The sequence below is a fragment of the Drosophila nasuta genome, unplaced genomic scaffold (genome assembly GCF_023558535.2).
Source record: "Drosophila nasuta strain 15112-1781.00 unplaced genomic scaffold, ASM2355853v1 ctg37_pilon, whole genome shotgun sequence".
NCBI classification, from domain to species: Eukaryota; Metazoa; Arthropoda; class Insecta; order Diptera; family Drosophilidae; genus Drosophila; species Drosophila nasuta.
In genome coordinates this window covers 110,238-120,778 of record NW_026869542.1, presented here as the reverse complement: position 1 = coordinate 120,778, position 10,541 = coordinate 110,238, and the positions used below count along the sequence as shown (strand labels likewise).

General features: G+C 42.8%; 1 pseudogene; it reads right to left on the bottom strand.

The window, feature by feature from the left end:
• Window positions 1-516: 516 nt before the first annotated feature.
• On the bottom strand, window positions 517-3,508 carry LOC132797942 (uncharacterized; annotated as a pseudogene).
• Between the last annotated feature and the right edge of the window lie 7,033 nt (window positions 3,509-10,541).

Below are 10,541 nucleotides of genomic sequence, written 5' to 3'. Positions count from 1 at the left end.
ACTATGCTTCGGCAGTCACTTTAGAGTCTTTTTCTCAACAAACACTCACGATAAAGCGGACTGCCGAAAGCAAGCACAAAATGGAGAGGAACTTCAGCTGTCACAGGATAGTGAACAAGGCCGACACAAAAACAGATGGAAATATCGCTGTTGGAAAAACAAAATGTTAAATAAAACACAAACAGCAGCGAGAATCTTTATTAAACTCGTTGGATCACAAGTTGCTGCTGTTCATATACATATATGAAAATGTTTGGAATGTATATATGGAATATGTTTTTTGTTTTTTGGTGTTGCACCCCGGCAGGAAAATATTCAATAAGATCCCCTACTCTTGTAGAAGGGTATGTGCGATTTTACGCACTAAAACCTTCGTATGCTCTTTCTGTCCCGTGTAAGCTCGCCGGGACTGTCAATTAAGATACTACTTCGGCGAGGAGGATGGTGTGCTCCTAAGCACACTGTCGTCATTTTTATAATTTCCTCCTATGCAAGGCGAGCCTGGTCGCAGATCAGCTATTGGCTGTCTGGTCTGCTAGATACCTCGTCAGCTCGCACTTTCTTCATCATGTTAATGATGAGGGTCTTTCCCACATTCCAGGACTCCTCGTCTGCCATCATTGCAGCTATAAGGTCCCTCGGTCTGAAGGCTACCCAATAAGTCCGCCTATTTGCTCTCTCTCATTCACAAATCTAGAGCAGTGTAGCAGGACATGCTCCGCTGATTCCACATTGTCCATACAGAACATGCAATGGGGGTATCTACATGGTGGAATCTTTCCAGGTATCCTCTGAAGCAGCCGTGGTCAGTAAGGAACTGGGTGAGATGGTAGTCCAGCTCCTTATGTTTGCATTCCGACCACGCCCATCGCCCATTTTGCGATGACTCCCATCTGCTCTGCCACTCCTCCAGTTGTCGCTCGTATGCTGACGTCTGGTTGACTCCGTCTCGCATTAATGTCAGCGCCCTGATTTCTAAATCTACGGGTAACATACCTGCGAGGACGAGTGCCGCATCCTCTGATATGGTCCTAAACCCTCTGATGAGTCTTAGGGCCATAGTTCTGTAGACGGCCCGAGCCTCTTTAAGGTACGACGCCTTTACCGTAGCTTTGTACCATACTGGTGCTGCATACAGTAAAGACGCCTTCGCAACCGATACGAGCAGCCTCTTTGCTGGCATCCTTGGTCCACCTACGTTAGGCATTAATCTTGCTAGCGTTGTAGTCGTCATGGCTACCTTTCTGCTGGCATATCTAGCGTGGTCCCTAAAGTTGAATCTGTGGTCGATAAGGACCCCAGGTATTTTAGCGACTTAGATGAAGCAAGCTGTACCCCGCCTACCGTGATCTGCAGTGTCTCTACAGCCTTCCTACTGCTGAGCAGTACTACTTCTGTCTTGTGCGCTGCTATCTTTAACCCTACACTTTCTAGCCAACCAGTGGCTGCACTGATTGTAACGTTACAGACGGTTTGGAGTTCCGTCAGAGCTTTTGCTACAGCTGTTATTGCTACGTCGTCCGCGAAGCAGTGTAGCTCCGCGTTGCCGTTGTACATTATGTTCCACAGGATTGGGCCGAGCTCCGAACCTTGTGGAACTCCCGACGAGACTTGGTACTTTCTGGGGCTTCAGTTGTGTCGTACCAAAGTATCCGCTCTCTAAACTAGTTACCAACAATATTCTTGAGATATGTAGGATTCCCATATTGTGCATAGCGCTAAGGATGCTGGTCCACTTAGCCGTGTTGAAGGCATTCTTCACGTCTAGAGTGATAATGGCACAGTATTCCTTGGCTCCTCCTAGCCATCTTTGTCCGGCTAACGCATTTTGGGCAATGTCTCGAACCTTATTCAGCGCGTCCAGGGTACTTCGACCCTTTCGGAACCCGTACTGTTGGTGCGATAGTCCATTGGGTACTTCAGTTATTTCTTCAATACAGCGATACACCCGGTATTCCATCCAGCCCAGGAGCCTTACTAGGCCTTATCCTCCTGGCGGCTTGCACTATTTCCTCAGGAGTGATCCTGGGAAACGCCGCCCCGGGGTTGTCTGTGCCGTCTGCCAAAGCGTAGCTTGTGGTGGAAAGAGTTCCTCCACAATTCTGGCCATTGCGTCAGGCTTTATTTGAGGTCTAACCGCCGATGATTTTAGTTTTCTAAAACAATCTTATAGGCGGGTCCCCAAGGGTTATCGTCAATACTTTCAAGAAGATCCTTGAACGCACCAGCTTTAGCTTTAGCAATAGCTTTTTGTAGTGCCGCACGAGCAGCTTTGTAGCGATTCACCAGTTGCGAGTGGTCATCTCTTCCTCTCGCACGTTGCGCTCTTCTTCTCGCTGTAGCACACTCCGCCCTCATAAGTTTTATGGATTCACTCCACCAGTACACTGGAGACTTACGTTTGGTAGCCCTTTTCGCGGCATTATGGCATCACAGGTCGATGTTAGTATGCGCGTCAAATTTATGGCCATTGTTTCTGCTTGATCAGCTGGATTCGCCAAATCGTCAATTACATAGCCTAGAATCTCCTTGTCAAGTTTCCTCGTGTCCCCTATTTCCTCTCTACGAAGCCTATGGGTCGCTCTCGTCAGTTTAATGTTGACGAGGATAATCGCGTGGTCACTCAACGTCACGTCCTTTAGAACTTCCCAAGTAGCATTGGCTGATAGAGACCTGCTCGCGAAAGTGACGTCAATGTACGATGATCCTCTGTCATTGTCAAAAGTCGGTTTAAATCCGTCGTTAAGCAATGCTAAATCAAGCAGGCTCATTGCGTTGATCAGGGCTCGTCCTCTCCGATTTGATGCTCGGCTACCCCATTCAGTGGCCCAGGCATTAAAGTCCCCGCAATCACATCCGGGGTACGCCCTCTCGCATGGTGCACTAACGTGTCCAGCATCGCATCGAAATGCTCATAGGAGTCGCTTGGGGAACGTAGCAGCTGTAAAAGTGGACTCCCTTTAATTTACCGTGGGCGAACCCCAGCACGGGAGGGGTCTGTACTTCTTCAATCTGAGTTCCTGTGCACCATTGGATTGCTGCCTTTCCCAAACTGTCTAGGATCACCCCTGCATTCCCTACACTCGAGATATAGGGTTCACTGAGAAACATAATATCAATCTTCCGTTCCTGTTCGGTCTGTTGCAGAAGGCTCTGGGCTGCCGAACAGTGATTCTTGCATGTTGCTTGCTCTTATCCTCCGATTGCTTTTGGGCAGCCTTCTTATAGGTGGGGCAAACCCGCCAGTCGGGTGGTTCCTGTCCTTCCCATCACAGCAAATCAAGCATCTCTGCTTTGATGTGCATCCCTTGGCTTTGTGTCCTTTAGCCCCACACCGTAAGCAGCAGTCAGATCGATCTACCTCCCTACAGTTACTTGCTTGATGCCCGTAGTTTAGATATTTGAAGCACCTCATAGGCCTATTATCTTGGGTTAGGCGGCACCTTGACCAGCCCACGGTATTAGTACCCTTTTTCAGAACTGTGATCGCATCCTTAACATCTAACATTACAGTCGCTGTTTGGGTCCCGTCCCGCATCCTCCTAAAACATTTCACCTTTCATGCTCGGGAATTGAGCCGCTAGACATTGGAGTAGATCCCCGTGGTCGTTGCCTCATCAATGCCGCTGCATTTCAGTACAGTTCTTTGCATACCGGAACGTACAGTGGCAATAATGTTGAGAGAGTCTGCAATGCCACCATCTGCTTTGCCATCCAGTTCCAGGATCAGGTCTCCCTTCTGAGTCCTCCTGATTCTACGTACGTGCTTGCCAAATTCGTCCAGCCGCGGGTCACTTTTCAGTTTCCGCAATATATCCCCATAGGAGGTGTCTGCAGTTTTCTGGATGATAAGTGCCTCAGGTGTAGCTACCCGAAGAAAAACTAGCCGCCCAATATGGGACAGACGCTAACCAGAACGGCGCCCAACATGGGTACAAACCCGTACTGATTTCTAGCCATTCGGTGATTTCTCACCGGCTCATCTTAGCCAGCCCCCATGTTGGCGATAAAGGGGCTGTTACCAGAGACGCCACGTGGAGGCGATGAGCTGCTTGAGTTCAGCCATGTATGGATCGCGCTGGACTTTGCCATGTTAAAGCCAATCAGCAGCTTTACCATACTGGCATCACCCCGTCCCCATATGGAATATGTGTATATGAATATATGTAGTATATGCGTGTATGTGTCGTGAATGAAAGGATAAGTGTATGTATGTGTGTCGTATGTGTATGTATATATATATATATATATATGTAACAAAGTAGTTTACGAAATCTTATTTCACGTAGTTTTAGACAATCATATCAAATATGACGCTCTGATTGGTCGAGAAATTTCGGCATCGGCGTGACAATTACATCAAGCGCGCTTACTATGTTTAACGAAAAGTCTGTATTACCTGTCGTAGTCGCCGAATGCACTCCTGACCTGGCTGGTGTCGATACCGATTTACATGGACAGGATAAAGATAAACTGCTATCAATATTACAGGGTATTCAAATTCGTTCATAAACGGTATACCACAGAGCCGCGTGACTACGGACAGTTAGAGATTCGTTTGATTGATCAAAATAAGACGGTTCAGAGGCGCCCTTACCGATTGAGTGTGGAAGAAAAAGAAAAGGTTAGACATTCCATTCAAGAGCTGTTGAAGCAAACATAATAAGACATAGCTCCTCTCCTTTCGCGAGTCCGATGTTACTTGTCTGTAAGAAAAATGGTACAGACCGTCTGTGTGTTGATTATCGTGAGCTTAATGCCAATACTGTTTCCGACAAGTACCCGTTGCCACTTATATCAACCTAGCTATCTGAAGTTGAGTGGTGCTAGGTTTTCACATGCATTGATATGGCGAGTGGCTTCCATCAGATCCCAATACATACAAGCTCTTTTGAACGGACGCGTTTGTAACCCCAGAAGGGCAGTATGAATACTTGGCAATGCCTTTTGAGCTTAAAAATGCGCCTTCTGTATTCCAAAGGGCCATTAATCGTGCCCTAGGTGATCTGACTCATAACATACATATGCCATCGGGACGTAGTTTTTCTAGCACAGCATTCCGTGATTTCTGTTCTGTTCAAAAGATAGATTTGCATCTGATCGCCGCGGGTGCTAGTCGGGCCAATGGCCAAGTAGAGCGAGTTAAGAGTACTCTAAAGTTCATGCTAACAGCGGTTGAGACAGGTCAGGGATCATGGCAAGATGCTTTATGTGAAATTCAACTGGCTCTTAATTGTACGCCCAATAGAATGACTAAGGTTAGCCCTTTAGAACTACTCATTGGCAAAGAAGCAAGGCCGTTTGGTATCGTACCTGTTGTTGAAAATAAGAACGATGTTGATATTGATAAAGTTAGAGCAAAGGCTAAGCAAAACATGGAAAAGAATGCCAATTACGATAAGGCTAGATTTGATAAAGATAAGGATACTATTGTAAGACATTAAGTTGGTGATCACGTTTTGCTTAAGAACGAAGAGCGACAAAATTATACCCTAAGTTTAAAGGACCGTTTTAGTAACCGAAATATTGAAGGAGATCGGTATAAACTTAAGGCACTAACTAATAATAGAACATATAAATATTCTCACGAATTTTTGAGAGGTATGCCTGAGAAGGGATTACCACAGAGTTGGATGATGAGTGTGATGATGAAGAAATCACAGAACTGAATGATGAAGACAGTGATGAAGATGCCACAGATCAAGCCGGCGAGGGCTGTGATCTTGAAATAGAATAAAGGCATGGTAAACGCCCGGATCAGCTCCATGTTTCATGACTTTCTGTAGAGGTGAGCGCCCGAGTTATGTGGTTCGCCATTTACTGCATTAATTCTGAAATTTTGGTAATGATCAGAGGTTTGTTATTTGGCCGGCTTATAAAGTAAACTGCAAGCTATTTGTGATGGCCGGTTTGTCTGGATATAAGCTATGGGCTAAATTAACTTGTTTATTGACTGGCCAGTTTATTTTGTTAATGACTGTGTGCTAGTTGTTGGCATGATTTTTGTAAAATTGTGAAATTCAATCAAATGCCACGCGCCAAAAAACGTTTCGTCGAAAGTCCGGTGAAAGACTGGGATGATGAATACTCGTCTTATACTATATATATATGTCGGATCTTAAATTATGGTAGTCAGTGTAAAAGACTTAAATCAAATACGCGTACCAAGTGACATTTCTTGTCTCTACACTATAACGGTTGTTTGTTAGTACGCTTTGATCCTTCTATTCGCCAGATGGTCAGGATAGTTCGATGCGAACATGAGAGAAAGATGTTGCGTGAGGTTAGACGTTTGAGAGAGAGAGATGTTGCGTGAGGATAGAGGTTCGAAAGAGATACACACTACGATTGTTGTGCGTGTATAGAGATAGAAGTATGTTCGTTGCAGCTTTTCTGAAGAGCATTTTCGGTATGCAAAAGGTTGGCGAACACTTCTAAGTTGGCAGTGGCGTGATCAAGTTTATTCGCCGTATACAATCCGCGTAATTTAATATGGAAGAAAATAGTAATAACCCGACATCAGAAGTGGGATCAGTGCCAACTCCTGCATTTTCTGAAGATCAGTGGCGTACCATTATGGAACTCCACAATCGTAATTTCGTCGAAATGTGTAAAGCAATGCAAGCGTCTGTGCGTCCACAAAATCAAGTGGTTTTGCCAAAATTTAACCCAGATGTAACTGGAGCTGATGCGACTCAATGGTGTGCAACGGCAAGCATTATTATGGTCGAACAGCAGATTAATGGCAGCGCACTTATCATGATGTTGAGTAGTTGCATGCAGGGCAGTGCTTCAGCGTGGCTTGCACAGATCTGCTATCCCGGCATTAATTGGGAGCAGTTTATAGAACTGTTTATACAGCGTTTCGAGATTAAGGAAACGTCGGCAGCTATGTTCCTGAATATGCTGAACAGCCGTCCAGGCTACAATGAGTGCCCTGCAGTGTACGCAAGCCGTATGGTGACGTCATTGACCACAAAATGGCGAAATATGAACGTCGAGGAAATAGCTGTATCCACCGTACTTGCGCACATGGCCAATTTTGACAACCGTTTGCAGCGTATGGTGTTCTTGTCAAATGTACAAACTATAAGTCAACTCCAGATGGAACTGAAAGCATTTACATTTGACAAAAAGCGTAGTGCTGGAAGTACTGATGGTAATAGCGGCGACAGCAAGCGAGTCAAAATTGTGTGCCACTTATGCAAGAAACCAGGACATAAAATGGCGGAGTGTAAATTAAAGCGGTCTGGATCGGAGAATAAACAGCATGTCCGGTGTGGACAACTTGGGCATCTTGCGAATCGGTGCACGAACAATGCAGCTAAATCTGGAGCAGTTACTGAGAAGAAATGTAATCAATGTTTTGTGGCTGAGCCAAAAGGAGTTTTGACACATCAGGGTGAAATCTTTCCTATTTGCTTCGACTCTGGAGCAGAATGCTCGCTTATTCGAAGTAGTGTTGCCGGTAAATTTGATGGCAAACTTATTAATAATATTGTCATAATACGAGGTATTGGCGACGCTGGCATTTCCAGTAAGCTACAAAAACTATGTAAATGTATTATTAATGGAAATATTGTAGAAATACTGTTTCACGTCATAGCAGATAAGTATCTCACAAATGATATTGTAATTGGTAGGGAAATCCTTAGTCAGGGATACGAAATCATCTTGAAACCTGATAAATTTGAATTTGTTAAGTCTAAATCTGTAAACGTTTGCAAAGTATCTGAGCCATCTGCCATGTTACTTAATGTTGATACTGAAATGATTGGTAATGACAAGGAAAACTTAATTAAATTACTTGAAGACTATTCAGCTGCATTTATTGATGGAATCCCTTGCACAAAGGTTAATACGGGTGAAATGACTATTAGATTAATTGATCCAAACAAAACTGTGCAGCGGCGTCCATATCGTTTGAGTCCAAATGAAAAAGAAATTGTACGTGAAAGGATAACGGAATTGTTAAACTGTAACATTATTCGACCTAGTTGTTCTCCCTATGCTAGTCCTATACTCTTGGTTAAAAAGAAGAACGGATCCGATCGACTTTGCGTTGACTATCGTGAACTGAACAACAATACTGTTTCGGACAGATATCCCTTACCACTTATTAACGATCAGATTGCTAGACTAGCGGGTGCAAAATATTTTACTTGTCTGGATATGGCTAGTGGATACCATCAGATACCCATTCATCCCGATTCTGTTGAATATACCGCGTTTGTTACACCTGATGGGCACTATGAGTATCTGACAATGCCATTTGGCCTCAAGAACGCCCCGTCTGTTTTCCAGCGAGCTATTATAAACGCATTGGGAAATCTTGCATATTCTTATGTAATAGTCTATATGGACGATATAATGGTGGTGTCATCTACCATAGAATTAGGTATGCAAAGATTGAGGATTGTTTTGGATGTATTGACTGCAGCTGGATTCTTAAAAACTACTGTACAATACTTGGGGTATGAGGTACGAGCTGGAGAGTTTAGGCCTAATCCGCGAAAAATTCTTGCGTTAAATTCCTTGCCACCACCGCAAACCGTTCGTAGCGTAAGACAGTTTATAGGATTGGCGTCTTATTTTCGAAAATTCGTGCCTCGGTTCTCACAGATTATGAAACCGATATATTCCTTAACTTCGAGTAAAAGTGTGTTTAATTGGAATAGCGAGTTGGAAGATATTAGAAAAATATTATTGCTATCCTTATAAATGAGCCTGTACTTGTTATTTTTGATCCACAACATCCAATAGAGTTACACACAGATGCTAGCTCTTACGGTTATGGTGCAATGTTGATGCATCGAATCAATGGTAGTCCTCATGTAATAGAGTATTTTAGTAAAACTACTTCCCTGCCGAGTCTAGATACCATTCATACGAATTAGAAACCTTGGCAGTGGTAGAATCCGTTAAACAGTTCCGTCATTATTTAGTCGGTCGTACGTTTGTAGTGTATACTGATTGTAATTCTCTTAAATCATCGCGGACGAAGATTGAGCTACGGTGCATATCGACATTACTGGAAAATTAAGTGGGAAGAATGATCTTATGGAATATGTGATAGTACAAATTGATGCTTTAACAAAATTTGTTTATTTGTTCCATACTCTAAGATTAGATTCTGACAGTTGTATTCAGGCAATGAAATCATCTATTTCTTTGTTCGGAATACCGCAGCGTATAATAGCTGATCAGGGTAGATGTTTTACTAGTGGGAAATTTTCAGAATTTTGTACATCACAGAAGATTAAGCTTCATCTTATAGCTACAGGAGGAAGCCGTGCAAACGGTCAAGTTGAACGTGTGATGAGTTCACTGAAGAATCTACTGTCAGCGGTTGAATCAAGTCACCGATCTTGGCAAGATGCTTTAGGTGAGGTACAACTTGCCTTGAATTGCACAGTTAGTAGTGCAACCAAGGCAAGTCCCCTAGAGTTGCTTGTCGGCAAGGAGGCTCGTCCTTTGGGCTTGATTCCACCGTATGATACAGAGATGGAGGTAGATAAAGTTAATGCTAGAGATAGGGCAATTGAAAATATGAATAATCAAGCTAGTTAAGACAAAATAAGGTTCGATAAAAATAAAGCAGCAGTTGAACGACATAAAGTTGGAGATTTTGTTTTACTGAAAAACGAAGAACGGCATCAAACTAAATTGGATGCAAAGTTTAAAGGACCGTTTTTGGTTAGTGAAGTTTTAGAAGGAGATAGATATATCTTGAAGTCATTACATAATAAGAGAACTTATAAATATTGTCATGAAGATTTGAGAAAGATGCCAGATGGTTATGTTCCGAGTGAATTGGAGTGCCCGCCTGAGAAATTTTGAAATGGTTTTAATACATCCGTGTGAGAGGATATGTTATGTGATTAACAAAATGTCCATATATAGTATGGAATGGTTGAAATTAAGTTGCAATAGACTTCGATAAGAAAATGTTTGTGAATGGCGGATGTGTTTGAGAATTCGAATGGAAATAACCTGGCGGATGCAAAGTTTATGCATGGTTGATATGACAACATTTGATTGAGATGAGTTAAAGATATGGTTTTGAGATTTGAGCTATCTACGTCATTGGGCAAGTACAAGTGAAAGACGAAAGTTGGAACATGGCGTGTGGCGCTCTTGACGGACTATGCTCTTAATCAAAAGGAAATCATAGTGACGATAACTAGAGTCGAATTTTGAATTGTTGAGAAGCAAATGTAATGAATTTAATGTTAACATAAATTTGATTATGTAATGAGAATAAGAATTGAAATTTGTTTATAATGTTGCGTAGAATGTAAAATATAGAAAGACTATGAAATAAGAGAAAATGTTAAGTGTAAGGCAATATATCGAATAAATAAATGGTATTTGAAATTGATGAGTAAAAGAAAACACAAGCTATAATCACGGATTTAAAAGTAATATTAAGGTTACAGTACACGAGGACGTGTAATTGTCAGAATGGCCGTGTCGGATCTTAAATTATGGTAGTCAGTGTAAAAGACTTAAATCAAATACGCGTACCAAGTGACATTTCT